The sequence below is a fragment of the Octodon degus genome, unplaced genomic scaffold (assembly GCF_000260255.1).
Source record: "Octodon degus isolate 3935 unplaced genomic scaffold, OctDeg1.0 scaffold00021, whole genome shotgun sequence".
NCBI lineage: Eukaryota > Metazoa > Chordata > Mammalia > Rodentia > Octodontidae > Octodon > Octodon degus.
This window is the reverse complement of record NW_004524597.1, coordinates 11,931,336-11,941,119: the sequence shown is the minus strand read 5'-3', so window position 1 is coordinate 11,941,119 and position 9,784 is coordinate 11,931,336. Positions and strand designations below refer to the sequence as shown.

The 9,784-nt window shown below is 44.4% G+C and overlaps 2 pseudogenes across 1 annotated transcript; one reads left to right on the top strand and one right to left on the bottom strand.

Moving 5' to 3' along the window:
* Positions 1-142: 142 nt before the first annotated feature.
* On the top strand, positions 143-8,583 carry LOC101581101 (annotated as a pseudogene).
* A 409-nt stretch (positions 8,584-8,992) lies between these two features.
* Positions 8,993-9,780, bottom strand: LOC101580701 (annotated as a pseudogene). Its single transcript, XR_001117029.2, has one exon. The product of XR_001117029.2 is annotated as a methionine aminopeptidase 2 pseudogene (transcript).
* Positions 9,781-9,784: the final 4 nt, after the last annotated feature.

Here is a 9,784-nt window from a genome sequence, read left to right as displayed (position 1 = left end):
AAAAAAAAAAAAAAAAATCCCCTTAGGGGTTAAGGACTAAAGTGAGTCATAAACAAGAAACTGGGGAGCCTCCTTCTAGCTGTTGGACTTCAGAAGGCCGAGTCCTGAAGGGCATTTCCACCATGGCCTACACTTTCACAGGATGTACCGAGTAGCTGTGGAGCTGCTGCAGAGTTCCTACCAGAGCACACCTAGTGGAGCTGCAGAGACAGTACTGCCACCGAGACCCCAGAACTACAGGGCTGCCAGTGTGCAATGCCAGAGTGGGAGATCTGAAGACAAAAGACTCCAACCCAAGAAAGCTGAAGCTGAGCTAAGTCCAGCTAAGTGGAGAAGATGGGGTTGCCAGAGGCCCCATCACCCAACTCCTCCAACAAAGTGCATAGGAAGTAAAGCACAGAGTCCAGGAAGATTATTCTGGAGATTTAAGAATTCCTGTTGGGTTTAAACTTACTTGGGACCTTCTTTTTTTTCTTTTCTTGTATTTTTAGGGAAGGGTCTACAGGGTGTTCAGGGTCTCGCTACTAGATCAGACTCGTAGTAATCCGCCTGTTTACAGCCTCCCAAGAACTGGGATTACAAGCCTATGCCACTAAGCCCAGTCTTCATTGCAGTCTTAAAAAGCCCTGGGGACTGGGCCAGCACAGCAGGCCCAGGGATCAAACCTCTGGCCCCTGCACCTGCTTGCAGGTGCTTTAATCCACTGAGCTATTTGGCTGGCCCATGGATCCTCTCTCTTCTTGCTACCTCTCCTTTTTGGAATAGGAATGTTGGGCCAGGGAGATGGCTCAGTGGAATAAGTGCTTCCCTGGCAAGCGCAAAGGCCTGAGTTCAATCCTCAGTTCTGCACAAAAAAAAAAAAAAAAGGGCTTTCCTGGAATAAAAATGTCTTCCTTATCTGTGCCTCATAATTGTATTTTGGAAGTGAATAATTTGTTCTGATTTCCCAGGTTCACACTGGGAACAGGCTTGGTTCAGGATGAAACTTGCCTTGAGTTTCATGCGTATCAGATTCAGATGAGACGTCAGATTTTTTGGTTAATGCTGGAAAATTCTATAAATTCTAAAATTCTATAAATTCTAAAAATTATATAAATTAAGATTTATAGAGCCATTGGGAGGGAAGGAATATATTCTTCATTTTGAGAAGGACATGAGGGGCCAGGTAGATGGCTCAGTGGAATAAGCGCTTCCCTGGCGAGTGCAAAGGCCTGAGTTCAGCCAGGAGTAGAATGACATAGTTTGAATGTGTCCTCCAAATTCATGTGTTTGGGGTTTGATTCCCAGTGTGGAAGCTTCGGGAGATGGAGCCTAGAAGGAGATAACTTGGTCATAAGAATGGAGAAACATGAATGGATTAAGGTCGGTGTCTTGAAAGTGGGTAATTATCAGGAATGGGTTAAAAGCAGCCCACTCCATCCCTGCCTACCTTTCTGGCTTGTTCTTGTGCTTTCACCTTCTACGATATCACGATGCAGCATGGCAGGTGCTGGAACCATGCCCTTGGACTTCCTAGAATTCAAAACTGTGAATCAAATAAGCCTCCATCATCATCATCATCATTATTATTGTAGTGGTGGTGGTGGTGATGGTTGTTATTTGGTGCTGGGGATTGAATCGAAGGCCTTGTACATGCTAGGTAAGTAAGTACTTCACCACAGTGCTATCCATCTAGCCCAATTATATATTTTATATAAAAGTTAGAAGTCTAGGGCTGGTGAGATGGCTCAGTGGTCTAAAGCACTTACTTAGAACAAGCTTAGCAAAGCACAGGGACCACGGTTCAATCCCCCAGCACCACATGCCAGCCAGCGCCGCCCCCTGGTGGGCTGAGCTGGCCACACACACACACACACACGCACACACACATAAATAAAGACTTGAAAAAAAAAAGTTAGAAGTCTAAGTATACAATTAGAACAACAGCATGTTAGTCTATTTTTAGTTGCTATCACAAACACTTGAGGCTGGCAACTAATTTCAAAAAAAAGTATTCTTTTTTTTTTTAATGTGTGTGTGTGTGTGTGTGTGTGTGTGTGTGGCCTGCTCAGCCCACCAGGGGGTGGCCCTGGCTGGCGTGTGGTGCTGGGGGATTGAACCGCGGTCTCTGTGCTTTGCTAAGTTTGTTCTAAGTAGGTGCTTTAGACCACTGAGCCATCTCACCAGCCCCCAAAAAGAGTATTCTTTAGCTCAGTTTTGGAGACCAATAGTCAAAAAAACCAAGGCATTAGTTTTGGCCACTTTCCGCACTAACTATGTCACATCACAGTGGATGCCATCATGGGTGGGAACACATATAAGGGGGCCTTATCACATGGTTGGAAAAGAAGCCAGAGAGCGGAAGGAGGCCAGCCTCGCTTTTTTATAATAGCTCATTCTTGTTGGAACTCACTGGGATTCCATAAGAATCACATTTGTCCCCCTGAGGGTAGTGCACTACCATATCCAACTTGTCCTACCTCTCCCACCCTCTACTATTGTCACACTGAGGACCAATTTTGAAACAATGAACCCCTGGAAGACATACTTATGTCATATTCCAAATACAGCAAGCAGAAAACTTGGAATTCATAAGATGGATGGGATCTGTGAGGGCTACAGATCCTTATCTGTGGGTGGCTATAGTTGGGCTCTGGTCTTGATAACACTGTGAACAATTAACACTGATGCAATGCTTACTCTCTGCTAGGTACTTTACCATTATTATTATTTTTTAAATATATATATATATATATATATATATATATATATATTTAGTACAGGATCTACAGGAACTCACTACACAGATCAGACTTGTAGTGATCCTTCCTGGTTTTTGTTTTGGTCTTTTTTTTTTTTGGTATTTTTAGTACAAGGTCTACAGGGTCTTACTACATAGATCAGACTCATAGTGATCCGATGGGCTCAGTCTCCCAAGAGCTGGAATTACAGGCATGTGCCACCATGTCCAGTCTCAATTGCGGTCTCAGTACGCCACAGGGGCAGTACCAGCACTTTACAGCAGGCTGGGGATTCAGTGCCCGGCCCCTGCGCCTGCCAAAGCAGGCACTTTAATCTGCTGAGCTATCGGGCTGGCTCTTCTACTTTCCCATTATTAACAATGTAATCCTCATCGCAATACTAAGAATTATAAATTGTAACCCTGATTTTATAGATAAAGAAATAAGCTAAAAGTGGCAGAGGTAGATTTTAAAATGAGGAAATTCAGTTCTAAAAGCTAAGTGAATCACTGGTGGCAGGGCTCCTCCCTGATTTCACATTTGCTGTCTTTACAGAGTGTGAGGGACTTTGCTGAGGAATACACATGCAAACTTCAGGGCAAAAGCACACAGGGTCTATGCGCAGTTAACAGTTAAACTGTTGGGGGAAAGCACACAGGCTACGCGAGAGTGGAGAGTTCCCCTACAGCTCTCCTCTCACCCCTGTGTTCTGCTGCTTTTGCCAGAGGAAATGTGTCAGTCAGCTCTCTATCACTATAATAGAATACCTGAGATAATTAATGTACAAAGATAAAACATTTTTGCCTCACAGTTTTGAAACTTCCAGTTCAAGATGGGATGAATTTACTGCTTTAGTCCTGAGGTAGGTGCTGGGTGACAATGCCAGGGAGCATGTGGTGGAGCAGACTGCTCTTCCATGGCTAAGAAGCAAATGAAGGAAAGAGGAAGGGGCGGGGTCCCACAGTCCCCTGCAGGGGAAGGTCTCCCATGATTGAAATGCCTCCCAGAAGGTCCCGTCTCGTAAAGGTCCATAGCATATCCTAATAGTGACAACCTGGGGACAAAGTCTTTAACACACAAACTTCTGGAGAACACTTACCCAAACCATATTAGATATAAGAAAATTAAGGTCATAATGTAGATAACTGGCCTTTCTCCATCTCCACCTGGTTCTCTGTTGGCCCAATAGCTATGGCAAGACAACTGAAAGAATTGCTAGATAGGCTGAGGTCCTTACCTGCCTAGGAGATTTGTTCCAGCTGATATCAGGGTAGAGAGGCTGGAAGAGAAAAAATCAGAGATCTATAGTAATTTGGGGGAGAATAGGCTAAGGTGATAAAAAGCTGATTTAATAAAACTGAGCCTGACAAATGAGCCTTCACTTCCTGAAATTGGCAATATAGAAGAGAACTGGAAGTGGGGATGAAGGATGATGTGACGAGGAGGAAGATAGATGGAGCCAATGACAGCAAGGGCATAGGCTAAGGCCCACAAGTCCTTTCCTTTCATAGGGCCTCCGGCCCCTGCCAGTCTTCTTCTGTGATGTTACACTGTCCTGAAAGTCAGCCTCTAGAGTTCTCAGCCTCTAGGGTATCTCCTCTGATCCCCACAAGAGATTGAAGTCTAAATTGTCAGGTCTTGAAGCAGGGTCCCTGGAATATATGCTCATTCTGCTCCCAAGCAGCATCCTGGCTCATGGCAGTCCAGCCAAAGGCCAGGAAGGAAGGTGGTAAGCCCAAGGCAGGGCAGCAGGCAAATATATAGTGGCAGATAGATAGATAAATAGATAGATAGATAGATAGATAGATAGATAGATAGATAGATAGATAGACAGATAGACAGATAGACAGATAGACAGATAGACAGATAGACAGATAGACAAATAGAGACTTAGATCTTGTATTTTGCCTTTTCTTAAGAAAAGCAGGTTCTTCTCTGCCTCCTAAAGATGAGACTAAGTTTTGGCACCTTTCTCCTCTACTTCCAGAGAAGGCAGTAGAGATGTTATCAGAGCCAGGCATGATGGCACATACCTAGAATCCCAGAACTCTGGGAGGCTGAGGCAGGGGGAACACAAGTTTGAGCCCTGTTTGGGCAATTTATCAGTTTTGTGAGATGCTGTTTTAAAATACAAAAACAATAAAAGATCTGGGGATTTACCTCAGTGTGAAAGCCCTGGGTCTAAGCTCCAGTACCATTAGAAGAACAACAACAAAAGGTATTATCAGCTATCAGGTGCTGCCTTGAGGTGACATTGTGTGCTGGATCCAGACTTCCTCCAGGAGGTAGAGGTGCTGGAGGTGGATGGTCAACCTGTTGCTGTGAGCAGATCTGTGCAGTCAGAGCTCATGGAAAACCTACACAGAGCCAACCCATACTCAGCCACTACTGTCTCTCTCTGAGGAGAGCCAAGGGCACAGTCCCAATTTTGTTGTCCAGTTTAGTACGCTGGGCTACTTTACAATGAGAGTGTTTCTTCAGGTGAGCAGGGAGCCAGTGGGAAGGATCTGTTTAGACACAGAGGCCAAGTACCCTCTGAATACTCACAAAATCAAGTCCCAGGTTATGGCCCAGGCCAGGCAGGGGAATTTTACGTGTTTATGGACAGAGATGAGAGGCTACCTTCCTGAGCTAATTGCAACTGGGAGAAATTCAAATGAGGAGCAGAAAGGTAGATTGGGAAATAATGTTTTATTTCTTATTTGTGCACTTGTGAGAGGAAGAGGCCTGCTGATGGCCTGCTGCTCAGTGCCATCTGGTGCACACGAGTCACTTCACTCATAGTCTTGCGCAGATTCAAAAGGAAGAAACATGAACTCCAGCTATTAGTGGAAGAATAAGTGTGTGGGACAAAAGAACTTCTGAGCACTCTTGAAATTACTTCTGGCTGTGGTTTAAATGTTTGTGTTCTGTCAAAATGCACGTGTTGACATTTTCATGCCCAAGATGATGGTATAGAAAGGTAGGACCTGGGAGTACGTAGGCAGACTAGTGGTTCCAGCCTGGGATTGCCTGTGGCTGAGCTCTGGTGCCCTGACTCTCTCCACCCAGGCCCCAGGGTGGCCATACTGAGGTCCCGGGTGGTACATTGTTCTCTCAGCCCAGTGATTATAACATTGCCCTGCCTTGCAACCCCACCACTGTGGTAAAGCATCACCTGTGGCCTGCAGCACGTGGGCGGAGGTCATGTCCAGGACCAGAGGAGCCTAGGCTTAGTGCCACTGAGCAACTTGGCAGTTCCAGCTTGCTCGACTTTACAGAAGTGTAAAATAGGCATGAAGTCACATGAGCCTTAGCTGTGTGATGCAGTTAACCTGGCAACCTGGCAGGCGCTCTGTGAGCATCCTCTGCTCCTCCCAGCCTGCCTTCAGCTAAAAGTTTCCACTCACATCATAGATTTTTTTTTTTTTTTTTTTGCAGGGGGGAATTGAACTCAGGGCCTCATGCTTGTCAGGCAGGTGCTGTGCCACTGAGTTATATCCCTGGCCCCACAGCATGGATTTCAGAGAGCAGATTGCTGCATTCTGGGGATCATGGTGACAATAAGGAAGTGTGCATAATTTCTTATTTCTGTAGGTAGTCATCACTGTTGAAGAAGGAAATACTTGTAGCTAGAGCAAAATTATTTTTTGTCCCTTTTATGAAAAGCCTGATTTTGTTTCTAATCTTGATAGCTTTTTGCTAAACTATGATCAAAGAGCTTATCTGGCAAATCCTCCTTGCTGAGATTGTCTACACTAATAGGTTCTGGCCCTAGTATAAATTGCTGAATCATTATGCTGGTCATCTAATATGGCTGAAACCCTTAAAACAACAGCTCAACTTCTCCAAGGCCACCTCCCCCCCTTCTTCTCCAACTCAGCCCAGGGTGCAAGGTCCTTTCACTTTTCCCACTGCCTCAGGGAAGACCCCCCCCCCTCAGTTCCTCAGGTATATCTAAACATCCCCTTCAAACTCCACCCTTGGCAAAAGGCCATAAAAGCCTCAGCCTCCTTTTGTTCCAATCCAGAGAATCCCTCATCTTTCCCAGGTTCTCTCCATGTCCTCAAAGATAATAAAGCCCCTTTCCCTTTTTCCTTCTGCCTTTTTCTCTGCTGCACTGGTGCCTGAAAAAGCCTATCATACACAATGCTCCACTCTTTCCCCCAGTGCCCATTGGCTGCCGTTGGGCCTGGCTCTGCTTGGAGCTCAGTGCTGTTTCTACACCTTCTGGAATGTGCCCCCAAAAAGGACAGAAATGCATCCCTCCTCAGGGTTGTCAGGGAAAATTACAGTAAAGACTATTATTATCAAGGCCTCTTTCACAAGCAAAAGCAAAATTATCAAACCAGGGCAGCAAGTCTGAAATGCCAAAGCAAAAATTACAAAAAATGAGTGAGAAGATGAGGTCATTGCAGGAGAAAAGAAATGCAGGGGTTAACAACATAGGCTACCATAGCAGCGGTGAGCAAGACCCTGGTGACCACGCAAAGTTCCTTTACTTCCAGATCGACAAAGACAAAGTCAGTGTAGGAGCAGAATGGCCTAGTGAGTATGGGGTTGTCTCCTTCAAGAGCGTTACCTTAATGAAAATTTTTCAGTTGGAAATGGGTATCAACTCCCATTCTGAAGAAAAGCTGGTTAGAAAAGTCAGACAAGATGAATTGGTAGAAGTTATTGAAGCTGGATTAGAGGTTCATAATAATCCTAGTGAAGAGAATGAACAGGAAGATGAGGGGGGGAGGAAAGGAAGATGAGGAAGATGCCCTTGGAGAGAAGCTGATATTTAATAAAAATGACCTCATGGAAGGTGACTGTTGCACCAGGAGAGCTAAAGGCACACAGTACAAACTCTTTCAAGAAGGCTGATCTGATGGGAGGATAGGCCTGTGACTCTCTTATTCCCTCTTGGGCATCTTATGTAGGTGAAGAGCGACGTGATTGACATCGACAGAACCGTTATCAACCTCGTCATGTCCCACATCCAAAGAACAGAAGGTTCATACAGTCCAGGCAGAACTTCAGGGATATTTATATTCATCACGACAAAAGGATCCATCTCATGGCAGTGTACTTCGGTAAAGGACTATCTGACGTCAAATTTATCTTAGAATCTATTGCAAGTGAGTCTCATCTTCATAGTTATACCTTGGTCACATTGAATGAGGAATTTAATAGTGGACAAGGACTAAATATGGATGCCAGAGTATGGGACAAGAGAGAGATCTTGGTATTCTTCTGTGATGTGACTGTATATTTCTCAGCTGCATTCCTTAATAGTTGCTAGTTAAATTTGATCCAGGTAGGAAGGTATTTTACCCTGTGGTGTTCAGTCTTTTACACCTGCCATCCTTTATGCCAACCAGAGACCCTCTCTTGGAACAGCATCTGGTTCATGAAAAGGATTTTGGTTTTTTGGTGAGATTTTGGCTTTCAAATCACTTCTCAATATCAATCAGATTTTCTAACTATTGGTGGGTTTGCTTCACATGGAAATTAAAGCCTGGGGTGGAAAAGATGTTTACCTGTATCAGAAGTACTTACACAGTGACCCGATTGTGGTCCAGACCTCAATTCCTAGTCTTTTCCACCTCCAGCATGAGAAGCACTGCGTGGATGAGCTAACATCGGAGCAGTACTGCATGTGCATCCAGTCCAAAGCCACAAGCGAGGCTTCACACTCTCACCTGAGCATGGTGGTCTTCTGGGAGGAGATTGAAACGCACCTTCACAAGCAGGTCTACCCGACAAACAGCAAGGCTGCTGGGTATTGCTCGCAGTACATTGGGCAGTCTGACCACAAGGTAGCAGTATTTGTTTAGCCTTCATTCCTCTTCCAGATGTCACGCCTGTCCTGGAGAAGACAAGTTTCTCATATTTTTTTTTTCTGAAAATGTCTTTATTTTTTAGAAAATGAATTCCAGGAAGGTTAAAAAGCAATACCAGAGGACATAGGTGCAGAAGTGGATGTGGTCAGTCATTCAAAACATTCAAGTAAGAATATGGCAATATAAATATCCAAAAAGCATGACTTGGGTGTTCCAAACAAAACATGTAAGTCATTCCTAACTAACTTGAGCATTTCCTAGACATGGAGGAAACAGTTAACATTTAGAGTCCTGAAAGTGTTCTCCCTGGTTAATTACATTAGACGGATTGTTTGCCTTTGATCGAAATCAAATTATTTTAAACATGGATAAAGTATTACACAGGTCCACTGTTAAAACAGACATGTTATAAGTTAATCCTGGTATAATTTTTCCAACACAGCTTAGAAAATAAAGACTTTGAGGTGGTTTTGGACTAAGTTTAGTAGTCTTCTCCTCTGCTGACAACTTCTTTACAAGTCGGACGCAGCAGGATGGTGTGTTCAAACTGCACTGTGTATGACCCTTTAATGTCACACAGTGGTGGGTATGGGTCTACAATGCCCAAGTCACACAGATCCTTCAGTGCCATCAGGTATTTACTTTCTCCTAGGCGATCTAGCCATCGGCGGCAGAATGCAAGTGTGCCGAAGTTTTCATTAATGACCTTTAACAAGTGTTTTGTTCTTGGAAGCCTTATTGGCACATGTCCAACATCAAAATTTTTCATGTAATGTGAACACTCCATGTGGTCATGAACAACACCTTTTCCTGTACTACCAAAGGTTTCAATGGCATATACTTCCCCTTCCTCCATCCGCGTTGCCTCCTCGCCCTTCACGATGGGCACAGTCTTCCCTGCATGTGTTCTGTACGGCCCGATTGAGTGTCCATTCAGATTATGGATCGGCTTCACTTGGTATGTCTTCCCGTGGATTTCCACTTCATAGGATTCCATTACCTCCTGGATGGCCTCTCCCACATCACACAGAGGGACATCAATGCCAGCACACTTTATTCCAGTATTAGTGGCGTCTTTTACAGCATTTAATAATATATCATATTTGGGATTAAAAGTGACAGTAAAAGCACAGTCAATTATCCTACCACTTATATGTTCCAAAGTCAATCTTACAGATGTCATCGTACTGCAACACTGTGGTGTCACCTGCATTGGGTGTGTAGTGAGCGGCACAGTTATTGAGAGAACACCCAGTC